The 25758-nt window shown below is 40.8% G+C and overlaps 1 pseudogene; it reads left to right on the top strand.

Annotated features, from left to right (window-relative positions):
• Positions 1-6816: 6816 nt before the first annotated feature.
• LOC145355601 (protein strawberry notch homolog 1 pseudogene) lies at positions 6817-8330 on the top strand (annotated as a pseudogene).
• The last annotated feature ends 17428 nt before the right edge of the window (positions 8331-25758 follow it).

Raw genomic sequence — 25758 nt, 5'->3', positions numbered from 1 at the left:
CACAAATCTCTATGCTTCTGCCACATTTACCCATTAAACCATACTAATCGGAGTGGACTGTGGTGGGGTCATCAAGGGTAGACCACCAACCATTTGTTTCATTTCCTGACCCATGCAATGCCAAAACAAGTGGTGCTATAGGTCAAAATTTGCAGTCAACACCATTCTCTGTAACACAGAGTACAGAAGGTTACTTTGTTCAGGCATATCACCAGTGTAATCAAGTTGAAATTGACATTGATTGCTGAAGATTCAATGCTTGTGTTACATAGGATGTTTGTTTCAAATGTATGTTTGGTGTCCTCATCAATTTACCATGAGATATCTGTTCACCTATAGTTCAAAACTCTATGTACATGCACAGAAGATAGTAAATCTAACATTGCTAAATTGGATTTGTTCAATTAGAGAATTACAGGTTACACAGACTAAGCCCGTGGGCAAAATATTTTACAATGGACTGTGATTCTGCTTGCTGTGACAACTCCTACAGGAACTCACACTGCTTGCATAGTCCAGGACCATGCTGTTATCTTATCACTGGCAGTATGCCATTGAAAAAGAATCAGCTACTTTATTAAGAATCTAAATCGGTGTATATACCATGACCCAGTTAAATCATAAAGCATTACTTCTATTCCATTCCATTAACTTACTCTTGAGGTCCAGATATTCAATGTTATGTTCTACAGTCAGGCAGATGAGAATAAATTACAAAGGAAATGTCATTAGATTCAACATTGCTGTGTCATGTTCACTGATAGATCAATCTCATCAAATTATCACATTCCAAAAATTATTTCTTTTGACAGAACTGTATCTATTTGCATGTTTAATCCATTCAGATTTACTAGTTTAATGGTGTTCTTCACAAATTTGTCCTCTTCTTAGTGGTGATTTGAAAGGTGGTGAAATAGGGGCACATTAAGAGGGTTGGAATGTGTGTGGTGGAGCACGATACCACAATACTGACTCAACTCCATTAAATCAACGGCGGGAAGACTTGAGAACAACCTGTCCATTCAGAAGCTGAGCTAGGGGTTAGAGGTGGGAGGAGAAGGCGGTTACTAGGGATCAAGTCACATGGGCAGCCTGCAGGCTAAACCTTGGTGGATATGCCTACAGCCTGGTGCGGGAGCCCCTCACACTCAATGCATGCCTAATGGAGAGATCTGCTGGATGCAAGGTCCACCAACAAACAGGTAACAACCTCTGCCTGCCCTTAAATGGACTCCCACCACCCTGCCTCTGCCGCAGCCTCCCTGTCTGGTTCTGGTGAGTGAGTAGTAAGTGCCTGGTTTATACTAAATAAGGTTGTAGGGGACACAGAACCACCAGGCCAGATTGACACCTACTATCTAGCTGGTGAACAGAGGTGGCACGGTGCACAATGGTTAACATTGCTACCTTACAGCGCCAGGGACCCGGGTTCGATTCCCGGTTTGGATAACTTTCTATGCGGAATCTGCACATTTTCGCTGTGTCTGTATGGGTTTCCTCCGGGTGCTCTGGTTTCCTCCCACAGTCCAAAAAATGTCCTGATTAGGTGTATTGGCCATGGTAAATTCTCCAGAGTTGCCACAGGTTTTCACAATAACTTCATTGCAGTATTAATGTAAGCCTACTTGTGACACTAATAAATATTTTGTTATGAGCATTAAATTGCTCCCATTTCTTGACTTTCTTTTTTACTTCTTGATTTCTCACCAAGTCTCAAAGTGTGGAACCTTTGTTACAATGAACAATTTACTTGGATTAAATTTGTCATTTTAAATCATAAACTTCCTATAATTTATCTCAAAGCCTGGGCTTTTGCTAAAGGAAATAAAGAACAAAGAACAAAATAAAATTACAGGACCATGCTGCCCGACTTAACTAAAACCCCCTACCTTTCCAGGGACCATATCCCTCTATTACAATCCTATTCATGTAATTGTCAAGATGCCCCTTAAAAGCCACTATTGTATCCGCTTCCACTACTTCCCCTGACAGCGAGTTCCAGGCACCCGTTACCCTCTGTGTGAAAAATCTGCAATAAGGCAAGTTTAATTTGATCCTTCTTCTAACTTAAATCCATAATACCTGGAATCATTATTGTGACTAATTTTTTAATCTTCAATTGTGCAACAGTATTTTAACTTACATCTGTGACTGGAGTGGAAAAAATGTTCTAGATGCGATATGACAAATATTTTAAGGAGCAAAATACATAAATGCAACCTATTGCCTTTTTCGTCTATTTTTGTATATAGCTCAGCAATGCACTGACAGTTTTATCTTTTATAATCCTAATTCTTACATGACCAAGACACATACACATGCAAGGAACCTTTAGTTCCTTGTTCCCATGATAATCACTTTAGACATGTCCTGAATGAACATCATCTGCACGTTGGCCCAATTTATATCTTATGTAAGTCAGCCAGTGGGACTCCATATATGTCAGCTTGCAACTGCCAATTTTCAAGGTAAGCATGCTAACTGAATTGCAGCAATGGAAAAACGCAGTCTGGAATTTTGTGTGGAACATACTTGGTTGGAATTTTGAGAGAGTCAGGAAAGGTTTATTGCTGAGATTGAAACAGACCCTCAGCTCACTGAGATCGGATGGCAGGATCCTGAGGTCATTGCACCTGCAGCAACCTGTCTCTCAAAACTGTCAGTTCAATCAGAGGGCTGGCAGCTTGGCAATGTCATCAATAGAGCTGGCCATTTCTGAGGCTGCAAGGAGATGATGGTGTGTGTGTGTTGGGCAGATTGAACAGCACACAAGAACTCAATTTCTAAATAATCATTTGGTAGCATAGACTTGAGTATTGTTGGAAGAAGAGGCATGCTATTGAAACTTTTTGAATTGCACTCAGTAGGACAGACACAGAAGGCAGGATTTTCCAGTCACGCTCACCCCAAAACTGGAAAATCCCTGCCCGACATTAGCAGACCTTCCATGGTCCAACCCTCAAGCTTGCTACAATTCCTATAGCAGGTGGAATGAGAAAATTCACCCCAAACATACCAATTCTAAAAGGAACAACAATTTATGCAGCAGAGAGTATGGAACTGTCAAACATTTGTTTAAATTCAAATCTGGTATGTTGATTCTGATTGGTTAAGACTTTGCCATGAGAAATGTACCAATGAATGTCTGTTCCCCCAAGCTTTTGTTTAGTTAAAAATCTTGCAATGCATGGATATGCTCCTTCTACAAAGGACAGTGCCCTGTCTGTGAATAAATGTAGTTATCAACCAGTTATATCAAACAGCAAGTTCCTTCAGCTGTTCATAACAGGCAAAATACTGACATACCCAACCAGTCTGTACTTGAAAAATTCAAAACAGAGTGGGATTTTCTCACCCTTCACACAAGTGGGATTTTTCAGTCCTGCTGAAAACAACCTCCCATGGCAAGTTCTCCAGCAGTGAGATTGACAAGCCACACAAAGTGCCACAATCATTGGCAGGACTGGAAGATCCCGCTGGTGGGCAATGGTGGGTTGGCTAAAAAATCCCGCCATAGTGTTCAACATTAGATATGATTTCACAACTGGACAACATCTAATTGTGCAAAGAATTAGAATGATAATTGATCAAAGATTATCAATCAGGCTCACAGTGTGGCTCACTTATGCATGCTAGAAGTCACATATATTCCTATTTTCTATGGCAACGCCTCGACCAAAGTCCACTTTGCCAAAAAAAATCCCTCTTCTCATGCAGTACATGTTGTTGGACTTTGATATTTGGCATTCTTACAACTGTTGAGTACAAAATGAAAAGCTTTGATAGTGTGTCCCTTTTTTCAGCAAAACTCATTTTATATATAGACACCAGATGGGCAGGTCCAACTGATTGGAGGAGTGGCTACTGCCACCAAGGGCCAGTCCATGGGCCAAGGGGCAACCAGAAAGGAAGGCCCTTCTAATCCCAGAAGACTGCTTCAATATAGTCTCCCCATGCTGGGGGTGCGCATTCTGATGCTGGTCATATGTTAGTAAGGCAAAAAAATGGCTGTAATTGGTGACGTAATTGAATTGAACTGATTGGCGTGGGCAACCTTACCATGTAATTTCTGCTTCTGGTGATGTCTGTGGCGATACTAAGATCAGTCTTTCCTTTGGATGCCTTTCGTAACTATAGAACCATAGGAACATGACGGTGCAGAAAGAAGCCAGTCAGCCCATTGTCATTACTTGGCCATAAGAGGGAAAAATATAAACTAGCCACTCCTTTTAATCTCACTTTCTGGTACCTGGTCTGTAGCCTTACAGGTTACAACATTTTAGGTGCAAATCCAGGTAACTTTTAAATGAGTTGAATGCTTTTGCCTTGACTACAACTTAGGCAGTGAATGGCAGCCACCCACCACTGTCTGGATGGAAAATCTTTTTCTCGCGTCCAGCATCAGGGTGCAGTATCAGAGCACTGCCTGGGCATGAGCCTCTCCCCCAGGAGCTATATTACTTTTACAACTTTAGTGAATTTCCTTCTGCTGCTTCACATTTTTAACAAGGAATTGTAAACATCTCCGACATTTCGACAAAGGGAAAATTCTAAATGTGAAGATCCACATGGTGGGGAGACCTGCTAATCACATTAAAATTGGGCAGGAACCTTGCTACATCTCAAGTGAGGGACAGGAAAATCAGGAAACGACAAGGGCAGCACTGTGGCACAGTGGTTAGCACTGCTGCCACATAGTGCCAGGGGCCCGGGTTCGATTCCCGGCTTGGGTCACTGTCTGTGTGGAGTTTGCACATTCTTCCTGTGTTTGCATGGGGTTTTTCCGGGTGCTCCGGTTTCCTCCCACAGTCCAATGATGTGTGGGTTAGGTGGATTGGCCATGCTAAATTGCCCCTTAGTGTCAGGGGACCAGCTAGGACAAATACACGGGATTATGGGGCTTGGGTGGGATTGTGGTCTGTATAGACTCAATGAGCCAAATGGCCTCCTTCTGCAGTGTAGGATTCTATGATTCTATGATGACATCTCACCAGCAATATTCACACATGATTTTGCACGCTCCCAACTCAGGAATCCGTGTGCTCAAGAAACATAAAAGTTTGGCCTTGAGAGGCAGGCTGAGAAGGTAAAAAAGAAATTAAGTTTTCAAAAATCACTAATGTCCATTAATTTGCCACTTTCAGCTGGCTGATTTGGTAACTCTGACAATATTAAAAATTGCCCATATAGGGACAGAAATGATCTCAGATTTCAAAGCAGGATAGTTTCAAATAAGTTCCTAACTCCTTTCAATTGGCTGCATCACTTAAGGTGATGACAGGATTACTGTTGTGGGAAGTAAAAATGAGGAAGTGCTTGTCTAAAATTGAAACTGAGTCATTTCTGTGCAGGCAGAATAGATGGAGTTGCTTCTTCAATGAATGTCATACCTGACTTGGGAGGTCTGATAGAGTAGGCCGGAATATTGTATTTAAGTTACCTCAATATATTTGGAAAGAAATACATGAAAGGAAAACTTCCCAAGTTGACATTAATTAGATGTGCGTTGCGTTCCCATTTTTTCTTGGAGTCAACCATCGGGAATTAGTATAACTATTCAGAATTATGACTCACATTTGGTGCTGGCCATTGTATAAAATGAAAAGCTGTCTCTGTTACTTTCATTTATACAGCAAATAGCAAGTGTGACATTATTGCTATAAAGAGTCTCAAAGCATTAGATTTATGATAGTAATGGATAGAAGGAAATAGTTTTTGTCCCAATACAATGGTGATAAATTCTATTATAAAAATCAGTGATATCAAAAGTCCCCCTGTACGATTTTCACTTAACTTAGACAATAAAAATGGAAAATGCTGATCACATTGTTTTTTCTCCATTATCCCCGGGTATCTGCTGCACATAAAGGTTTCTGGTTTCTTTGCACTCATAAAACAGTAACAGACTGTCAACATTGTGGTTATGTATATGGGGCATATGGGAGTCAATCTGTGCCCTGAGGATTCTCCATAATTTCACAGAGTTTCTTGTCTTCAGGGTTGTTGAAAGTGAATTATTTTAGATAACAATAGCTCAGAACTTCCAGAAGTAATCAGGTTCCAATAACATAATAATTCAAAAAAAATTTGTTTGACGTGAAATCATTCACCTGCTTTCAATGTGTTTGCTGTGCAGTATTGGTGATACATGTTTGTTCTACTACATTGAGTTGAAGCAAGGGACGTGGTAAATTTAAAAAAAAAATCAAACAAATGCATTTTAATTCTTAATGCTCATATAAAGATTGAGGCGGGACCAGGCATAAGCTCTAACCTTTACAGAATTGACTGAACGCAACCAAGATGATCAAAGGGATATTTTTACCATCAGATCTCAAGTCTATGGTACAATCTGATAGGGTTTCCAGAGTGATATTTAGCTACCCATCCCACCTGCAGAATGGATTTTAAAAAAATGTAGTATTTAATATCGGAGAAGGAAAACGGGAGTTTAGGGAGGAAGTTCTAAGGGATGAAGGGCCAAAGTAGCTAAAGGCTAGAGTAAAAAGGTAGATGTGGAAATTAAGAAGCAAAGGGTGTGACAAAAGACTGCAGGACATTAAAAAAATAAGTTGCAGTAAATCATAGAAGGATTTTTAGATGAATGTCATGCTTTTGATTTTTTTTTAAACTGTGCTTTCCAAGAAAGTTTTTTTGGGGGTAGTAGGGGGAAGAATTACTTACAATGCTACATTTTTAAAAGCAATGTGTATTTTCCAAGTTCTTTTAAAGGCACCAGAAAAACAGTACCTGTTATGGAAAATAGAAGCCAAAGGCAAGAATAATGTATGCTCATGCTATAGGTGCATCAGAACAATGAAACATGGCTTATATGAATCAACTTGGAACCTGGGGTTCCAGACTTCAGTTGAGAAACACTTTCCAGTGCCTGACAGAAACAAACTGCCCAGTTTGTTGGGAATAGATAGGAGTGTGCCCAGCAATCATGAGTTTCCTATTAACTGTCCATCAAGGCAGAGCAAAGAAAAAAATAGAAATGCCAATGGGATAAAAGGAAAGCAAAAATGACCCACAAAAGCAAAACTCTTGCTGAGAGCAGTTCTTCAGAGAGTGAATCTGAAGTATCTGAAAGTGAAGGCAGTGATGAAGAAAACTTTCTCTCTGTCAGTTCTGGCGATGTTGACTTTAACCCTTTCAGAGATGAACCTTCCAATGAAGAAGATGATCCTTGGTTAGTGAGGAAGGAATGCAAGAAGGAAAAAGAAAAGAAAAAGATCCAGATTCGATCCAAGGTGCCTTATCAGCATATGGCCTTGGATCAAAAAAGCTTAGCTTCTCCACAACCACAATCAACAGTACAACAAATAATGCACTCCCTTAGGTAACAGGAGCCATAGTATTGTAACCAGAGAGGATGTAGTAGAATGAGCCCAGTAAATGGAACAAGGGTGGCTTGAGAAGCTGGGGAGGCTTGCTGATGATCTGTCTCCCAACACACTGAATGAATTAATAGATGAACTTGATAGTCCAGATAATGCAGCAGAGATGGCAGGCCGTAAAAATAGGGTTGTGAGCAACAATGATGGCAGCATATCTTACGAGTCTAGATCAGAACATGATGTTCTTGTAGAAATTCTCAATATTGCAGAAAAGCAACAGTTTATGGATGGAGAGAAGAACATTGTGATCATTTCAGAAACAGCCAGTTCTGGTATTTCATTGCAAGCAGATCGCAGGGTTAAGAACCAAAGGCAGCGATTGTAAATGACCTTGGAATTGCCTTAGAGTGCAGATAGTGCCGTTTAGCAATTTGGTAGAACGCATCGATCAAACCAAGTGACTTCTCCTGAGTGTGTTTTTCTCATCTTCGAATTGGCAGGAGTAGAGAGAGTCTCACCTATTGTTGCAAAAGACTTGCAAGTTTGGGTGCTCTCACACATGGTGACAAGACAAGCCACTGACACCATAGATTTGATGACACGTATGGAAGAAATACCTTGGAAATAGTAATGAAGTTCATTGCAAATCTGGACCGTCCACTGGTGTCTTCACCCAAAGACTATGTTGGGGATTTTTTTAAAGATGTTCAACAGGGATTAATAGGTGTGAATTTGATCAATGTGGAACAGCATTTAGGACAGCTCACATTGGATAAAGATTATAATAGAGTTGGGAAATTTCTGAATTGAATCCTTGGTATGGAGGTACATCAGCAGAACACACTCTTCCAGTATTTTTCAGACACTTTAAGTGCTGTAATTCAGAATGCTAAGAGGAATGGGATACACAATATGGGAATTTTAGATTTGGGTTCTGGGGATGAGAAGTTGAAGAAAGTAGAAGCAAAGAAATTCGTAACCCCAGGGTAATTTGTTTTCTAACAGCATTAGACAGGATAGATTCAAAAAGATTGTTCCCAACAGTGGAGCGACCCCAGTCATAGATTGAAGATAAGGGGTAAACCTTTCAGAACTGTTGTGAGAGAAATTTCTTCACCTAGAGGGCAGTGAATATGTGGCATTCACTACCACAGAATGTAGTTGAGGCCAAAACATTGTCTGATTTCAACAAGAAATTAGATATAGCTTGGGGTAAAGGGATCAAGGGATATGAGGGGGAAGAGGGACCAGGATATTGAACTCAATGATCAGCCATGATCAAAATGAATGGTGGAGCAGATTCGAAGGGCCAAATGGCCTACTCCTGCTTCTCAAGTTTATTTATTATTGTCACAAGTAGGCTTACATTAACACTGCAATTAAGTTACTGTGAAAATCCCCTAGTCGCCACACCTCGGTGCCTGTTCACAGACACTGAGGGAGAATTTAGCAAGGCCAACTTGCACATCTTTTGGACTGTGGGAGGAAATGGAGCACCCAGAGGAAACCCACACAGACACAAGGAGAATGTGCAGACTCTGCACAGTAAGTCTCATCTCAAGCCGGAAATCGAACTTGGGTCCCAGGCCCAGGAGACCTATCAGCCTTTAGCCCCATTAGGGGGAAAACAATTCTTTTTTGCATACTCTATCTAGGTTTCTCATAATTTCGTACACCTCATTTAGGTCACCCCTTAGCCTCCTGTGTTTTAGGATAACAACTCCAGCCTATACACTCTCTCCTCATAGCTGTAATTTTTAAGCCCTGGCAAGATTCTTGTAAATCTCCTCTGCACTCTCTCCAGTGAAATTATGTCCTTTGTGTAATATTGTGACCAGATTTGTGCATAAAATTCCAGCTGTGGCCTCAATAACATTTTATATAGTTTCATCATTATATCTCTGTAGTCAATATCTTGTAGAATAAGGAAAGCATTCTATATGCTTTCTTGACCACCTTGTCCACTTGTCCTGCCACCTTCAATGACCTGTGGATATGCATTCCAAGGTCTATTAATTCCTCAACCCCTCTCAATATCTTACCATTTATTGAGTATTCCCTTGCTTTGCTTGTGTTCCCCAAATACATTACCTCACAATTTTCCTGATTGAATTCCATTTGCCACTACTTTGCCCCCTCAACCAAACCATTGATATCATTCTGGAGTAACAGTATTCCTCTTCACTATCAATTACATGGACAATTTTTGTGTCATCAAGCCTCCCACATTTAAGTCAAAACACCAAGGGCCCCAACACTGAGCCCTGCAGAACATCACTGAAAAACGTTTTTCATTCACAAAAAGATCCATCAACCATTATCCTTTGTTTCCTGTCACTGAGGCAATTTTGAATCCAAATCACCACCTTCCCCAGTATCCCATGAGTTCTTATTTTTCTGACCAGCCTGCAGGTGGGACCTTGTCAAATACCTTACCAAAATCCATTAGATAATATCCATTGCAAAACTCTCATCAATTTTCCTTGTAACTTCCTCAAAAAATTCTGTTTAGTTAGACATGATCTTCCTGTATCAGAACCATGCGGACTATCCCAGATCAATCTGTGCCTTTCTCGGTGACAGCTTATCCTATCTCTCAGACTTGTTTTCAGTCATTTGCCCCACCAAAACCAACAACCTATAGTTTTCTGGTATAACTGTTGCATTCTTTTTAAATAATGGTACAACAGTCACAGGCCTCCAATACACTGGGAACCCACCTGTGTCTCGTGAGGATTGGAAAATGATTCTTAGAGCTTCTATAATTTCCTCCCTGGCTTCCAACAACAGCCTGGGATACAATTCAGGCCCTGTTGATTTATTCACCTTCAAGGATGCCAATCCCTGCAGTACTTGCTCTCTCACCATGTTTATGTATCTAATGTTTCACACTCTTCATCTTTAGCTAGAATGTCTGCATTCAGGGATTTCCACAGTAACTTCATAGACATAGACATAGAACGTTACAGTGCAGTACAGGCCCTTTGGCCCTCGATGTTGCACCGACCAGTGGAACCAACCTAATGACCCTCTAACCTAAACTATTCCAATATTATCCACATGCCTATCCACTGACCATTTGAATGCCCTTAAAGTTGGCAAGTCCACAACTGCTGCAGGACGGGCATTTCATGCCCTTACTATCCTCTGACTAAAGAACCTACCTCTGACATCCGCCCTATAATTACCACCCCTTAGTTTAAAGCTATGTCCCCTCATTATGGTGTTAATGCAAGCCTACTTGTGACTAATAATTAATAACTTACCCTTTTCCTTAATGAAGACAGCTACAAAGTACTCTTTGCGAACCCTGCCCACATATTCTGCATCAACCCACAAATGACCATGTACATCTCTGATAGGTCTTATCTTTTCCTTAATTATTCTCTTGCTTTTAACGTGTAGATAAAACACCTTAGGATTTTCTTTGATTTTACCTGCCAAACCATTTTGTATAGTCTCATTGATTTCCTAATTTCCATTTTTACCACACCCTGGACTTTCTATACTCTTCTATACTTTAATAATATTAAGTCTGTTATGACTGCCATAAGTTTCACTAGTCTGCTTTATTGCAGCCTATATGCCATTGGATAATCAGAGGCTTTAGATTTGCAGTACCACCCTTCTTTGCTATGCCTATAGAATTTGCATTTGAATGCTTCCTACTGATTTGACACAGTTTTTTCTTCCAATAGCTGAGCCCTGTCCACTCTTTCCAACTCATCACTCAGCTTTGTCTTTGGCCAATTTAGCTAGGAAGGAGATAGGAGGGCCTGAAAGTTAAGTGGGTCGGCATTGGGACTGATACCTGATGCCTATCTCCCTCCATTGGTAACAAGTTCTGGACTGGAAGGCCCATGTTGAACCTTCCCTCCTGCCTCCACTTGACCTTAAGACTGTATCTTATAAGATATCTCAAAGTTTTCACCTCCCCAGATTTGAAGGCCAGGATCAAGTTCAAAGAAGTAATCTCGTTCAATAACAAACAAACCCCCAGCCATGGCTGGGTTCGGTGGAAGGCAGTTGAGAGTGGGAAGTTGTTTTTTTTTAACCAAAGTTGGTGAAAGGGTGAGAAGGGTGTTACACCCTTTGTGGGTAGGGCAGGGGATGCATTGTGTGCACCAGGGACACCATACCCCTCCTTTTCTTTGTGCCTCCCTGCTTTGCCTTTCTAGCATGCTCACTCTCTCCCCTCCCAAATAGCTTGAGACTTACCTGTCTCCAGTTGCCTTGTTTTTATTTATGTGCCTGCTTACAATCCTAACAGCTCTAGAACTGTTGGGATTAGAAGAGCTCTTAGCCAATCAGATTGGTTGACAACTCTTGAGAGTGGGACTTCCTTCCACTGAGGCCCCACCTTCTGCTTGCTGAGGCCACCTATAGTATGTTATTTCTGCAGGATAGTTCTTCTTAAGGGTGGACTGTTTGCGACCATCTTTTCATATGGGTGGGTGAGCTTCCTGTAAAATTAGTTATTTGTTTTAAAAACTAATTTTTGCTTTAATCAATTTTTAAAAGAATGTTTCTTTTATATTATTATCAGAAGCAATTATTAGCTTCTGGGATGTTATAATGTAACCAATGATAACATTGGAATCTGTTATAATTTAACCAATGGTAACATGCTTTGAGGGTCAGCTGGTAGACAATGTAATTAATGGCAAAAAAAATTGATGGTCAGCTAACCTGGTCCAAATAAAATACAGGGGATTGTGGGGAGCTTGTGTTGGTGAAATTCTGTATTAAATCTTTTTCTTTGATTTACTTTGTGATGTTAGTTCTTTTATTGCTTGCAAAGATACAAAGTATCCTTACTGCTGGATAAACATGGGATGGACCTGCCCCGGAGCTTCTTTATTATCCCAGGTGCACTGCTTCCATAAGTACAATTATTTTAATAATCTCCATTTAACCTATTATTCTGCTTATCCGTTGGAATCGCCCTTTTCTTGAATATAGTAAATGCCAAATACTCAAAGGCCCTTAAGAATCACTTTGTTCATGCATCCATTGGTTGGGAAACATTATCTTCCTTTGATCTGGCATTACACTCTCATGAGAGAGAAGAAAACATATAAGCTCCATTAAATACAAATACATTCACATTTCTACTTGCAAGACTGCCACCAAGGTCCTGGTTGAATTAGCACTTTGTTGAAGTCCTTAAAATGTTTACACAATCTGAAGCACACATCATTTGAGAAGTCAAAACAGTAAAACTAAAATCTCATGATATATTGTTTGCCAATTGATTAAACAGAGCAAGAACACTCATTATTCGTTCTCGAAGACAATTTTAAAACCTTTATGCTGTGGACCATATCATGGGCAGAAATAGTTGAGTAACTGTGACATAGATCTTAAATGTTGCCTGAATAGAACTTTTTTTCACAGGGATTAAGAAGATTTTGTTGGTCTATATCAAACAGATTGGGATAATATTGCAAGAGAATAGGTTTAGCAAATTGTAGAAACTGTTGATAAGAAACAAACAATTAAGAAAATGGGATATGATACTGGGGCTCAGTACCAGTTAGAAAGTCACTCTATGCTGAACCATAGATGTTGGCATACAAGTCAAAATTCAACGCCTCAAACATGAGGTTACCTTATTTACTGAGTATAAGTGAACCACTGAGGTGAGGAGGTGTTCACCATTTTGAAATATCATCTGCATCCGATGTAAAGATGTGTAAACTGCTGTGCATTTTTGCAACAAAGTCTGTATCACCCACTTGATCCCTTGTGTCCAGTAAAAAGGGAGTGGAAGTTAAACTTGCATTTATGAAGAGAAAAATTAAGGGTGACTAAAGCAAGTTTAGCATGTCATGGCTGAAAAATGGAGGTTGATTTATATGCTGAATACTGAACGTGCAAAAGCACCATTTCTTTGGGACTGAAAAAATGGGATTATTTTCAATGCTGGAAGGATGTGCATGCTTTTAACTATGTTACTATTAAGGGAATTCAACCCTCAATGTTTTGCATTAGATCCTGAATTGGATTAGTATACAATTCCAGATCAGAGTGTTTAAGCTATCATAAAGGGGAGGAGATGGTGGCATAGTGGCATTGTCACTGGACTAATACTCCAGATAATGCTCTGGGGATGTGGGTTTGAATCCCACCATGGCAGATAGTGAAATTTGAATTCAATAAAAATCCGGAATGAAAATGATTGGTGTAAAACCCCAATTGGTTTACTAATGTCCTTTAGGGGAGGAAACCTGTCATCCTTATCTGGTCTGGCTTATATGTGACTCCAGACCCTCAGCAATGTGCTTGACTCTTCAAATGCCCTCTAAAATGACCTGGCAAGTCACTTAGTTCAAGGGGAATTAGGGATGGGTAATAAATACTGGTCCAGCCAGCAATGCCCACATCCCATGAATGAATGAAAAAACAATAGAATCTGGATGAAGACGCCAAAAATGAGAAATAAAAGCTTGATATGAAACAGAATTTTACCACAGAAAATAGTTGCTAGCACCTCCTGTCGGAATGATATAGAACATTGCTCTGTTTTCTTTCAGATGTTGGCTTGTTGAGATTGTCGTTCCATTCTTCAGGCAAATTATGCCTCTTGCTGAGAACACTGATCATGCTTTACATTGTATTGCCCATCTCCTCGTTGCCCTTGAACTAAATGGCTTGCTCTGCAAACTGAGAAGGCATTTGAGAGTCAACCATATTGCTGTGGCTTTGGACTCACATGAAGGCCAGACTAGGTAAGGGCAGCAGATTTCCTTCCCTAATGAGCATCAGTGAACGAGATGGGTTTTTCTGAAAATCGACAATGGCTTCATAATCATCAGTAGATTCTTAATTCCAGATTTTTAAAATAGAATTCAAAATCTGCCATTTGCTATGTCGGGATTCAAACCTGGGTCCCCAGAACATTAGCTGAGTTTCAAGATATCTAGTCCAGCGATTTACAACAAGGCCTCACCTCCCCAGTAAAGCTTATTCAGTTAATTAAATACAAAATGCAACAAATAGTTTTATAGCTTATCGTATATTTAGCCAAACAATAACAAACCAACTAAATTATTCCTAGAAACATACATGTTTGTTTTTTCAAATCTGACATCTAAATTAAAGATGGATTGTCCTTTTTAACAATCCACATATTCCAGCATTACACAGAATTCCTATCAAATTAGGAACCTGCTGTGATTTAATAATGTGTCCACATACATAGTAGAAACTGCAGTAAGTAGTGTGAATGAGATTCACTTGCACAGATAGCTAGCTGTGCTTGCATACCGAATGGGCTAGTGTTGTTTTCATATTATTACTGATGTTGACTCTGAGGAAACTTGAGGTTTGCTTCACAAATTAAGTTTAAAAATATTTATTTCTTATAAATATTTAATTAGTGCTTGCTGTTGAAATATTTTCCTCATCTATTTTACTTGAAGGCTCAGAACAGCAGCGTGCAAGAGGATTAATTATTTGTTACCACTGCTTTGGCATACTCCGAGGAAGCTACCATAATTTCAAATGTTAAGTTTGGCTCTGTTGTCAGGAAATCCCTGCTCTCTGCTTGAGCACATGATCGACAATATTTAGTACTGAGGAAGTGCTGTACATTTGGGAATGCTGTTTTCCAAATCTGGCATTAAATGAAAAAACTGGGAGTATAAAATATTCCATGACCTATTTGAACAATATCTAGAAAATTAATAAACTAAAACTTAGTTTTCCACCTTTCATATTGGAAAAAATATTTCCCCTGAATTTAACTGCGGGACCAATAACTGGATATTCCTAGGTTTTTCTACAATTTAGCCCAGATTTTGCCATGACAGAGACTCTGTTATAGTGAAAATAGTATAACTTTCTGAGAATTGTAACTCATGTCCTGAACATGGCATTGCCCATTTTTATCAGGGCAGGAGTAAAGGGGTGGGGGGGAATTGACGCATGCACATTTTACAGAGGCAGCTAGTCATTTAAATGATCAACTGCCTGCATTTGAGTTCACTTTTATTATCCTAGGGGTGTGGAACCTTGTGTATACTGGGTTAGAGCAGGTCTAAACGTGGCATATTTCCTTGGATAATAAGTGAAGTTTGGAGAAGTTAGGAAACTCTGGTTCACTTCTCCAGAAGTGGTACAAAATGATTTCCAATTGTCTTCTCTTAACCCAAGGAAGTAGGAGGGTGTGGGCTCCAGGAGTCGCAGGGCCCTACTGACTCATTCACCCTTGAGCTCAATGAACTGACATCATGATGCCCACCATTACCAACATGTATCAGGGTGATTTCAACTCCACCTTTATCATCTGCTAACAAAAATTCACTATCAGCAACTGCCAGCTATTCAGCAACTCTGGAAATCACCACGTCCATCTGTTCCAGAGGATGGATGTGTCTCAGCCAAGCTGACCATCCACAATCTGGGTCATTGTCATGATGTCCTTTGCCCTTTTTGAAAGACTAGATGAATTAATGTTAGTCTGATATGTAGTGCATGGTAGGATATTGCTCTTCACTCTGTGCATCACAGTGCTCATTCACATGTATTCTGTATGTGTCTACATGAACAGTGTACACATACAAACCTCAATGCTGAAGCAGGAGTATGTACCATGTCTCACAGCTTAGCTACAGTATGATATGATGCTTCCCCTGAAGCTTGGTGTGGATGAGCCTAGCAAGTCCCCTCACTGGAATGCAGCTGGTCTGAATCCACGAGGGTTGATGGACTCCTGCTGTATTCACTGCAGCCACAATTTGAATCCTTAGTTTCTGAAAGGACATTACAGCAGTCAGCAGGGCACAGGATTGGCTCTTCTTCTGGACTCTTAGAATATAGAACACAGAACATGTACCAAAATGTGAAGCTTCTGGACAAAAGTGTGGGACAGCTGGACCCAACCTTTCCTTGACAACTCCTCTGTGACATCTACGAATAAAAAAGTAAGGCATAGAGCTGTGAGCTATTCAGATTACAGAGAACAAAACATACAGCACAGGAACAAGCCCTTTAGCCCTCCAAGCCTATACCCATTATGATGCCCTAATTAAACTCAAAAGGAAATTTTTATTCAGTCCATATCTCTTTCTTTCCTCCTGAATCATGTACCCATGATTCCACCTCCTTCTATGCCAGCATGTTCCAGGCACCTACCACTCTCTGCGTGGAAAACCTTCCCCCTTTCACATTGAATCAACATCCCCTTGAAATTGACAATCCACCCTAGGAAAAAGCCTCAGGCTATCCACCCTGTCAATAGCTCTCATAATTTTATGGACCTCTATCAAGTCTCGACTCAGCCTCCATCTTTTCGGTGAAAACAATCCTAGTTATTCAACCTCCCCTCATTGTCAATACCCTCGAGACCAGGCAACATCCTGGTGAACTTTCTTTGTATTGTCTCCAAAGCTTCCACATCCTTCTGGTAGTGTAGTGAAAGAACTGCACACACTAATCTAAATGTGGCCTGACAAAGGTTTTGTATAGCTGCAACATAGAACATAGAACATTACAGCGCAGAACAGGCCCTTCGGCCCACGATGTTGTGCCGACCAGTTAAAAAACAATGACCCTCTAACCTAAACCAAACCCTTTCCATCCATAAACCTATCCACGGATCTCTTAAACACCCCCAAACTAGGCGCATTTACAACTGCAGCAGGCAGGGCATTCCAATCCCTCACCACCCTCTGGGTAAAGAACCTACCCCTGACATCTGTCCTATAACTACCACCCCTTAATTTAAAGCCATGCCCCCTCGTGCTAGCTTTCTCCATCAGAGGAAAAAGGCTATCACTGTCCACCCTATCTAAACCTCTAATCATCTTATATGTTTCAATAAGGTCCCCTCGCAGCCGCCTTCTTTCTAACGAAAACAACCTCAAATCCCTCAGTCTCTCCTCATAGGACCTCCCCTCCATACCAGGCAACAGCCTGGTAAACCTCCTCTGCACCCTCTCCAAAGCCTCCACATCCTTCATATAATGTGGGGACCAGAACTGCGCACAATACTCCAGGTGCGGACGCACCAGAGTTTTGTACAGTTGCAACATGACGCTGCGGGTCCTAAATTCAATCCCCCTACCAATAAACACCAAGACACCGTATGCCTTCCTAACAACCCTATCTACTTGATTCCCAACTTTCAGGGATCTATGTACACATACACCTAGATCCCTCTGTTCATCCACACTATTCAGAGTCCTACCGTTAGCCCTATACTCAACTCATCTGTTATTCCTGCCAAAGTGAATTACCTCACACTTTTCCACATTAAACTCCATCCGCCACCTCTCAGCCCAACTCTGCAACTTGTCCAAGTCTCCCTGCAAACTATGACACCCTTCCTCACTATCTACCACACCTCCGACTTTGGTGTCATCAGCAAATTTACTAATCCACCCAGCTATACCCTCATCCAGATCATTTATAAAAATTACAAACAGCAGTGGCCCCAAAACAGATCCCTGAGGCACACCACTCGTAACTGAACTCCATGTCGAATACTTAACATCAACCACCACCCTCTGTCTCCTATGATTTGCCAACTCTTGTACTCAATGCCCTGGCTGATGAATGCAAGAATGCCATATGCCTTCTTAATCACTTTGACCATCTGTGTTGCCACTTTTAGGGAACCATGGACCTGCACGCCTAGGTCCATTCGTGTGTTAATGTTCCTGAGTGTTTTGCCAATTACAGCATAATTCACACCTAAATTTGATCTCCAAAATGCATCACCTCACAGTTATTCAGATTAAACTCCACCTGCCATTTCTGTGCCCAAGTCTCCAATCTAACTATATCTTGTTGTATCCTCTGACAATTCCCAGCGCTATCAGCAACTCCACCAATCTTCATGTCATCTGCACACTAACAAATCAGTTACCCACATTTTCCTCCAGATCATTTATATATACTACAAACACAGGTCCCAACAGCAATCCCTGCGGAACACCACAAGCTACAAATCTTCATTCTGAAAAATACCCTTCATTCATTTTTGTGTGCTTACATGCGCAAACGATTTTCACCATACCATCAATGTAAGATGTTGTGGAGAAACGGGTTCTGTGCAAATGATTGATACTTTGTATGCTGTCTGTGACTTCAAGGTGGCAAGTTGTGCTCCATTACCACTAATAGGCCTACTGATTGACAGTTTTTTCTCTCTTCCAGTCAACCTGTTATGTCGCAACAGTTGCAACAGTAATGGGCCTGGTCAAGGGTCAACAATGTGGTTGCACCCTAATAGATGAGTGGCAAGAGGGCAAATAGATGTAGTAATGAGTATGGCAATGTTAATCATTCAACCACCCACTGTCTCTTGGCAGCTAACTACATAGCTTCACAATAGTGATGGTAAAATGCTGCCGTAGTATTGGCTGTGTCTTGAAAATCCATTCCATGCTTTCAGTGGTTCAGTAAGGTACACTGTGGTTAGCCAGCAACAAGGACATCTCTCCCATTGGGAAAGACCATGTTGGGCCATTCATTCCAGTGTTAGCTAACTGTTGGATAACATTTACAGCTTGAATACACAGCTCAAGGCAGTGACATCTCATCCAGAGCACGGGGACTTCAGCATTGATGACTACCTTTCAAATGAGCCATTCAAAAGGCCCACTTCTGCACCTGAGTCATCCAACCTACACCAAACCTGCCTCTAACCAGTCTGTACTTCTGAGATTGTCCACTCAACTCCTATTCTAACCCAAACCACCCCCAATCCTGTGGACTGAAGATTAGAAATTTAGGCAGGCATTTATACAGGTTAATTCTGCAGAACGACCTAACCTAGCAGTGAATATTTTGACCTTTGTTAAGTTTGAAAAACTAGTCCAGTGAATATCAATTTTTACCCCCATGCGTTTCACAGCTCCAGGGATCTGGGTTCGATTCCTGGCTCAGGTCACTGTCTGTGTGGAGTTTGCACATTCTCCTCGTGTCTGCATGGGTTTCCTCCGGGTGCTCCGGCTTCCTCCCACAGTCCAAAGATGTGCGGGTTAGGTTGATTGGCCATGCTAAAATTGACCCTTAGTATCCTGGGTGCGTAGATTAGAGGGATTAGTGGGTAAATGTGTAGGGATATGGGGTAGGGCCTGGGAGGGATTGTGGTTGGTGCTGACTCAATGGGCCGAAGGGCCTCCTTTTGCACTGTAGGGTTCTATGATTCTATGAAATAAAGGCATTTCTCCTCCGACTACTTGGGACAGTTGATCATACCACTGTTGTATTTATTTATATTTCTTAGTAACTGCTGTCAACCTGACAATGGAGGTATTGAGAATTGTCCAATTTTATAGGTAATAGGCGTTCAGGTTTCAGGCATGGGCCCCCAATGCCTTTTTTTGTGTCTGCAAGTTCTTCAGCTGTGTCCTCTGCAGCAGGACTAGTATGCAAACTCTCCCTCTGGGCTCAAAAAAATTCTAGATGGCTGACTAGGTAAGGTATGAGAGATATTTAGCAGCTGTGTCACTGTACCCCAGCAAGAAGCTTAAAGATTATTTAAGATTGGAGGAGGAGATCTGAGTCAAAGAAATTAAATTGATGTATCATAATTATATCAAGCACTTAATTCTGGAGGTTGTAATTCAAGAGTCTGGCATTTAAGGGGTTAATATAGGACTGAGTACATAATGATATAAGAGAACACATGATCCACACTGAGTGGTTGATATAGTATTAGACAGAGCTGTGTGGAAGCAAGCATGGAAACAGCACCCAGCTTGGACTGTGAACCAAATACTGTTGAATTTTACTGTGAACTAAATACTGTTGAATTACTTAGGATGCTGACTAGCTCTATAAAACTTAGCAAACTACAACCAATACCTTGCGACAGAGGTCAATGCAGCAATTCTTTAAAAAAAAGGCCCTTCCAGGACGTGAACTTGCTCAAACACTATGCCAGGTGTTGAAACTGCTGAAAATAATTTTGAGAACTTTAGACAGTCCATGCAAGAGGAAGCATGCATCAACCAAAATGGGCATTATTTAAACAGAAGCCCCAGGATTGGAATGTTCTATTTGTTATGAATTTTCTCATATCAAAAGTAGCAGAGCGCATTAAATTTAATCAGATGGTACCACTCCTCTTTCAGATACAATTATTTACTGTACCAATCCAGGAAATATCCTGAATTTTGTTTCCCACCTCTAAAATGAAAATCCATACCAATACTGTTTTGTACATGCACATCCAGACTGCCACGTCATTACTATTACACTACAGTCATGTGCTGAGCAACAATATACTAGCCCATAGCACATGAAATCTATGAAGTACATTCAAAGAAACTCCAGCATTTTGTTTGAAGGTGATTACTTCAAACTTTTGAGGACCACAAGACTTAACATATATCCAACTGAAAAGTAAGTCCACCAAATCACACCGGGGTAAGCAAAAATATTATTCATCTGCCATTACATTCCTTATCACCATGATACATCGCATTAAGTTATCTTGCTAATAGTGTTGACTGATTTTTGTGAATTCTAAATCATTAAAGGCCCTGAGCAATTTCATATACAGCTCATCGGCCAACCACTTCCACTCACATTTTCAAAGGGGCTAAATGACATGACCATCTTATTCCATCTGCACACTTGGCCTTCTGTTGAAGGTAAACTTTTTCAAGAAGAAGATAAATAAACATTTTGTGAAGTTTGCTTTATGCATTAGCTTCATTTTTGGACTATTAGAACTCGCTTCAAAGTAAAGCACACTGCCAGCAGGAAGCTTAGAGCCTGGCTGAGATCTGATTGAGAGCATTGCATATTGTCAGTACTGTGAATAATTATAATCAGGCTTCAATCTGCCTCAGCTACATCATTCTAGTTTCTCCCTTTTGAGTCTCGCTGGTTCTTAACCATATTCATTATTTCTCATTTATTGCATTTGCGGCAGGTTACTGGATCAATTCAGGTCAAATGCATTGAGGTGCCCAACTAAACTCGACTAATGCTCAGCAATAAATTACTGCGATTGTCATTCTAAAACCATGGCAGGGTATAATATACACACTGATCCCTGTAAATTGTAAACCAAATTCACCAAGGACTAACAAATGAAGAAATTACAAACCAAGAGTTCACTTTTTGTAACTTTTACTTTAACATGAATTAGAAATATAAATTAAACATGAATTAACAAAAAAAAAGGTGCTTCATTAGAAAAAGAAGATAAATTTCACTTTATAGTCATTACAACAAAGATACATCTCACACAATCACAAACAGTGACTTCACTCCCTGCAGACTTGTGTACCGAGGCAGTACAAAAGTTCTCCAACTTGGCCCATAAGATGTAGGACCTTTCTCTTTCTCACAATTGATTGAGCCCTCGAGTTTAATATATCTGCAGTTGTATTCCATCTGATGTGCTTCCAAACATTTGTCATTTGAACTTCCTTAGTCACATTTGCAACAGTATTGATTGCGCAAATTCCTGAGAGAGTCCTTTATCTCATCTCTTCTACAGTCTGGCAGAACCTGAAGAAGCAATATTAAATCGATTTGATTCATTGTCACAAGTATTACTATACAGTGAAAAGGATTGTTTCTTGCACATTATACAGACAAAGCATACTGTTCATAGAGAAGCAAAGAAGAGAGTGCAGAGTGTTACAGTCATAGCTCAGGTGTAGAGAAAGATCAACTTAATACGAGGTAGGTCCATTCAAAATACTGATGACAGCAGGGAAGAAGCTGTTCTTGAGTCAGTTGGTATGTGTCCTCGCGCTTTTGTATCTTTTTCCCAAGTGAAGAAAGTGGAAAAGAGTATATCCAGCGGTGTGGGGTCCTTGGTTATGCTGCTGGTTTTCTGGGGCAGCGGGAAATGTAAACAGTGTCAATGGATGAGAGGCTGGTTTGTGTGATGGACTGAGCTTCATTCATGACCCTTTGTAGTTTTTTGCAATCTTGGGTAGAGCAGGAGTCATACAAAGTTGTGATGCAATCAGAAAGGATGCTTTCAATGGTGCACTTGTAAAAGTTGGTGAGAGTCATTGCAGACATGCTAAATTTCCTTAGCCTCCTGAGAAAGTGGAGGTGTTGGTCTAACTAATTAATTTCTGCTTTAACCATCTTTCACTGTCCTGTTTTGAAGTATTACACACACACAGCTCCTTGTAAATGTGTTTTATGTTCTCCCCTTTTCTGCAGCAGCCCTGATTTGTCTGGTCACACAACTTCTGTCTTAAATTCCTTTCAGCTGGTATTGCTTCCAAATCATGGGTCACAATGTCATGCATGAACCATTTTTATAAATTATTGAAGAAAATAATTGATGTACACTCTCAATCCTTTTCAAACATTCTTAAAGTCACAAATTCCTTAGATATTTGAAATAAACGTAAATTTTCCTTACTCTACTGTTTTTAGCTCAAAGCTTGTTACATTTCCCCCCTTGGGAAAACAGGAAGCTTTGTCATAATTAAGTTTTCCTTAGAACAGTTTGAGATACAACAAGTTCTTAGCAACATAAACAGCTTAACAGCTAGCATAAGGACATTGGCAAGGATTTTCCAGCATTCCACGCAGGTGGGACTTTCTGATCCCAATAACAGCAGACCTCCACCAGGGGTTTCCTGGTGGCAAGGGGTGCATTCAGTGGGAAACCCCATTAACAACGGCAGGACCAGAAGATCCTGCAGTTGGTCAATGGTAGCTGCCTCCTGCCATCACAAAACACTAATAGATGCATGGTAATTCCTGCCCATTGGGTGGAATTCCCATCTGGGACTAAGTCCCTTACTGAATGCGGGGATGGGAAGTTTTTCCCACTGAAGGCTGGTGGGAACCCATGCCTATCTTCTAGGCCCAACCTCATATTATGCATCAGGGGTTTAACACCATATTCTGTGGTGGGATTGGCTAGTTTGTGTGCATCCTGCTATCATATCTGGGTGCCATATTAAAAGGCCCTCAACTTTATTTAAACACCACTGAAGAAGAACATGGACCTCCCAGAAAAGATATGTCCAGGAACACTGATTTGGAAGATGGACCCTCTCGAAGCACAATGGTTAGTGCTGCTACCTCACAGCCGCCAGGGACAAGGGTTCAATTCCAGCCACGGATCACTGTCTGTGCGGAGTTTGCACATTCTCCCGTGTCTGCGTGGATTTCCTCAGAGTGCTCCAGTTTCCTCCCACAGCCCAAAGATGAGCAGGTTAGGTTGATTGGCCACGCAAAATTGCCTCTAGTGTCAGGGGGATTAGCACGGTAAATATGTGGGGTTACAGGAATAGGGTATAGATGGGATTGTGGTCAGTTCAGACTCGATGGGCTGAATGAACTCCTTCTGCACTGTAGGATTTTATGATTCTAAGGGATTCTATGATTACACTAAAGCTGGAAGGGACAACTCATAGATGCATCCTTCCCCACTCCCCAAAACACTGCAGTGGTGTTCCAGGGTCACTGGCAACCTCCAACCCAAGGCACTTACCAGTAATATGCCCTCCTCCCTTGCCATCAGAATCATCACTTTTAGCACTGAATAGTGCCTGACTCTTTACCTTTCCCACCTTTCTCAGTAGCACTCAATGTTTGCTCATCATCTTTCCTCTCATTCCAGTTTTCTGGAAGGTTCCAAAATGGGGCCTGTTATATATCATCGTATGACTCATTTCAACTCAGAATCTTTTGCCATCACCAAGACTTCCCTTATCTTGTGAATGTTGTGGTCTTCCAGGGCAAACCAGAATCTCAAAGGGACACTATCTTTGAATTCCTGCACCAACATCTCCCTTAGGTATTCAAAGAATCTGCTCCACCTTCAATGACCTACACCAATTATTGAATGGCATTTCCATTTTTCTGTTGAATTTTACGTAGGTCGGGCCCATTCTCTTCAACTCATTAGTATTGACTACAGCAGTCATTTCTTCCTTGTGGTCACATACATGCTCTGCTGGAAGTGATGAGTACACTAACAAAGCCTTCTCCTATTTTGCAGGAGCACTCTTTCAGCCAATTCAGATTAATGGCAATTTTCTCAAAGGACATAGTTCATCCCTACTCCCCCCACAATAAATTTTGTAACTAAACAAAAATCCTTCAGCAAATCAATGTGAGGGGAATTTGGAGTCAGCCTCAATTCTCTTTCCTCCCTTGTTGATTTCTCTCCTGCTAATTTCTCTCTTTCTAAGTCAATCTTTTGTTGGTCTTTTTCAATTCTAGCCCATTGTATTCAATCACTAATAGAACTGCTTCTTTCATTCAGCCCCAGGTGCCTAGCCATTTCTTCATGGATCCCATTCCTCTCAACTCCTGATATCATGTTTACCCCTACATCCTCAGCCAAAGTCTGAAAATCATCTTTACTCAATTGCTTTAAGTATCTGGTAGTCAGAACATCTCTCTTAAAGGCTTGAGCATCAGAGGTACCCATATTGATTTCCCAGAAAAGTATAGTGAAGACATATTAGAATGTTGCTTATTTAAATGCTGAAAAGTTCCAGTGAACACTTGTTAGCCTTTGCATTCAATCCTGTAAAGCCCCCAGTTTTGTTACAATTTCCTTGAGAAACCAAAATTATCACATTTTCTAAACCTCCAAATGAAGAAATTGTCAATATTTCATTTTTGTAGCTTTTACCTTCATGTGAATCAGAAGCAACAAGCCACACATGAACTAAGAGGCAAACATTTAATGAGAAAATGTAAATTTCACTTTAAAATGGTCAATACAGCAAAGATACAGCCATAAGAACCCACATCATTCCCATACTTGCATGGTACCAAATGCATCAATGGACATCTCTAACGTGGTCTCTGTAGGATCTCTCACTTTCTCATTGCATAGACCTGGCCCTTGAGTCACATTTGTTGGCAGTCATACTCTAGAGGAGCTCCCCGGAGATGATCATTACCAGAATGGCACGCTTCTGCTACCTTCACAACAGTCTTGATGTCACCGATTTCCCCAGAGACTTCTTTATTTTCACCTTTTTTAATAAACTCTTAAGTGGTCTGGTTAACTCTGGCAAAGTAAAAGCAACAGCAATAAAACTGTCCAATTCACAATCTCTGCCTTTAGTTTTCTGTCCTGTTCAGATGTAACACTAATACATGCTCTTAAACACACACATGTGCTTCCTTTGCCTGCAGCTCTTCTTTGTCTGGCCACTTAACTAGCATCTTGACTTTCTTCCTGTTGGCCCTGTTTCCAGATCAAGGGTCACAGAGACTAGCCCATCTTATTTTTCATGACATGGTGGCACAGTGGTTAGCACTGCTGCCTCACAGTACCAGGGACCTGAGTTCAATTCCAGTCTCGGGTCGCTGTCTGTGTGGAGTTTGTACATTCTCCCCGCGTCTGTGTGTATTTCCTCTGGGTGCTCCAGTTTTCTCCCACAGTCCAAAGATGTGCTGGTTAGGTAGTTTGGCCATGCTAAAATGATGATAGTGTCAGGGGGACTAGCTA

This window comes from Carcharhinus amblyrhynchos, chromosome 1 (assembly GCF_965287045.1).
Source record: "Carcharhinus amblyrhynchos chromosome 1, sCarAmb.v2.hapA, whole genome shotgun sequence".
Taxonomy (NCBI): domain Eukaryota; kingdom Metazoa; phylum Chordata; class Chondrichthyes; order Carcharhiniformes; family Carcharhinidae; genus Carcharhinus; species Carcharhinus amblyrhynchos.
Note: the sequence above shows the minus strand (reverse complement) of the source record. Positions and strands in the feature narration are given on the sequence as shown.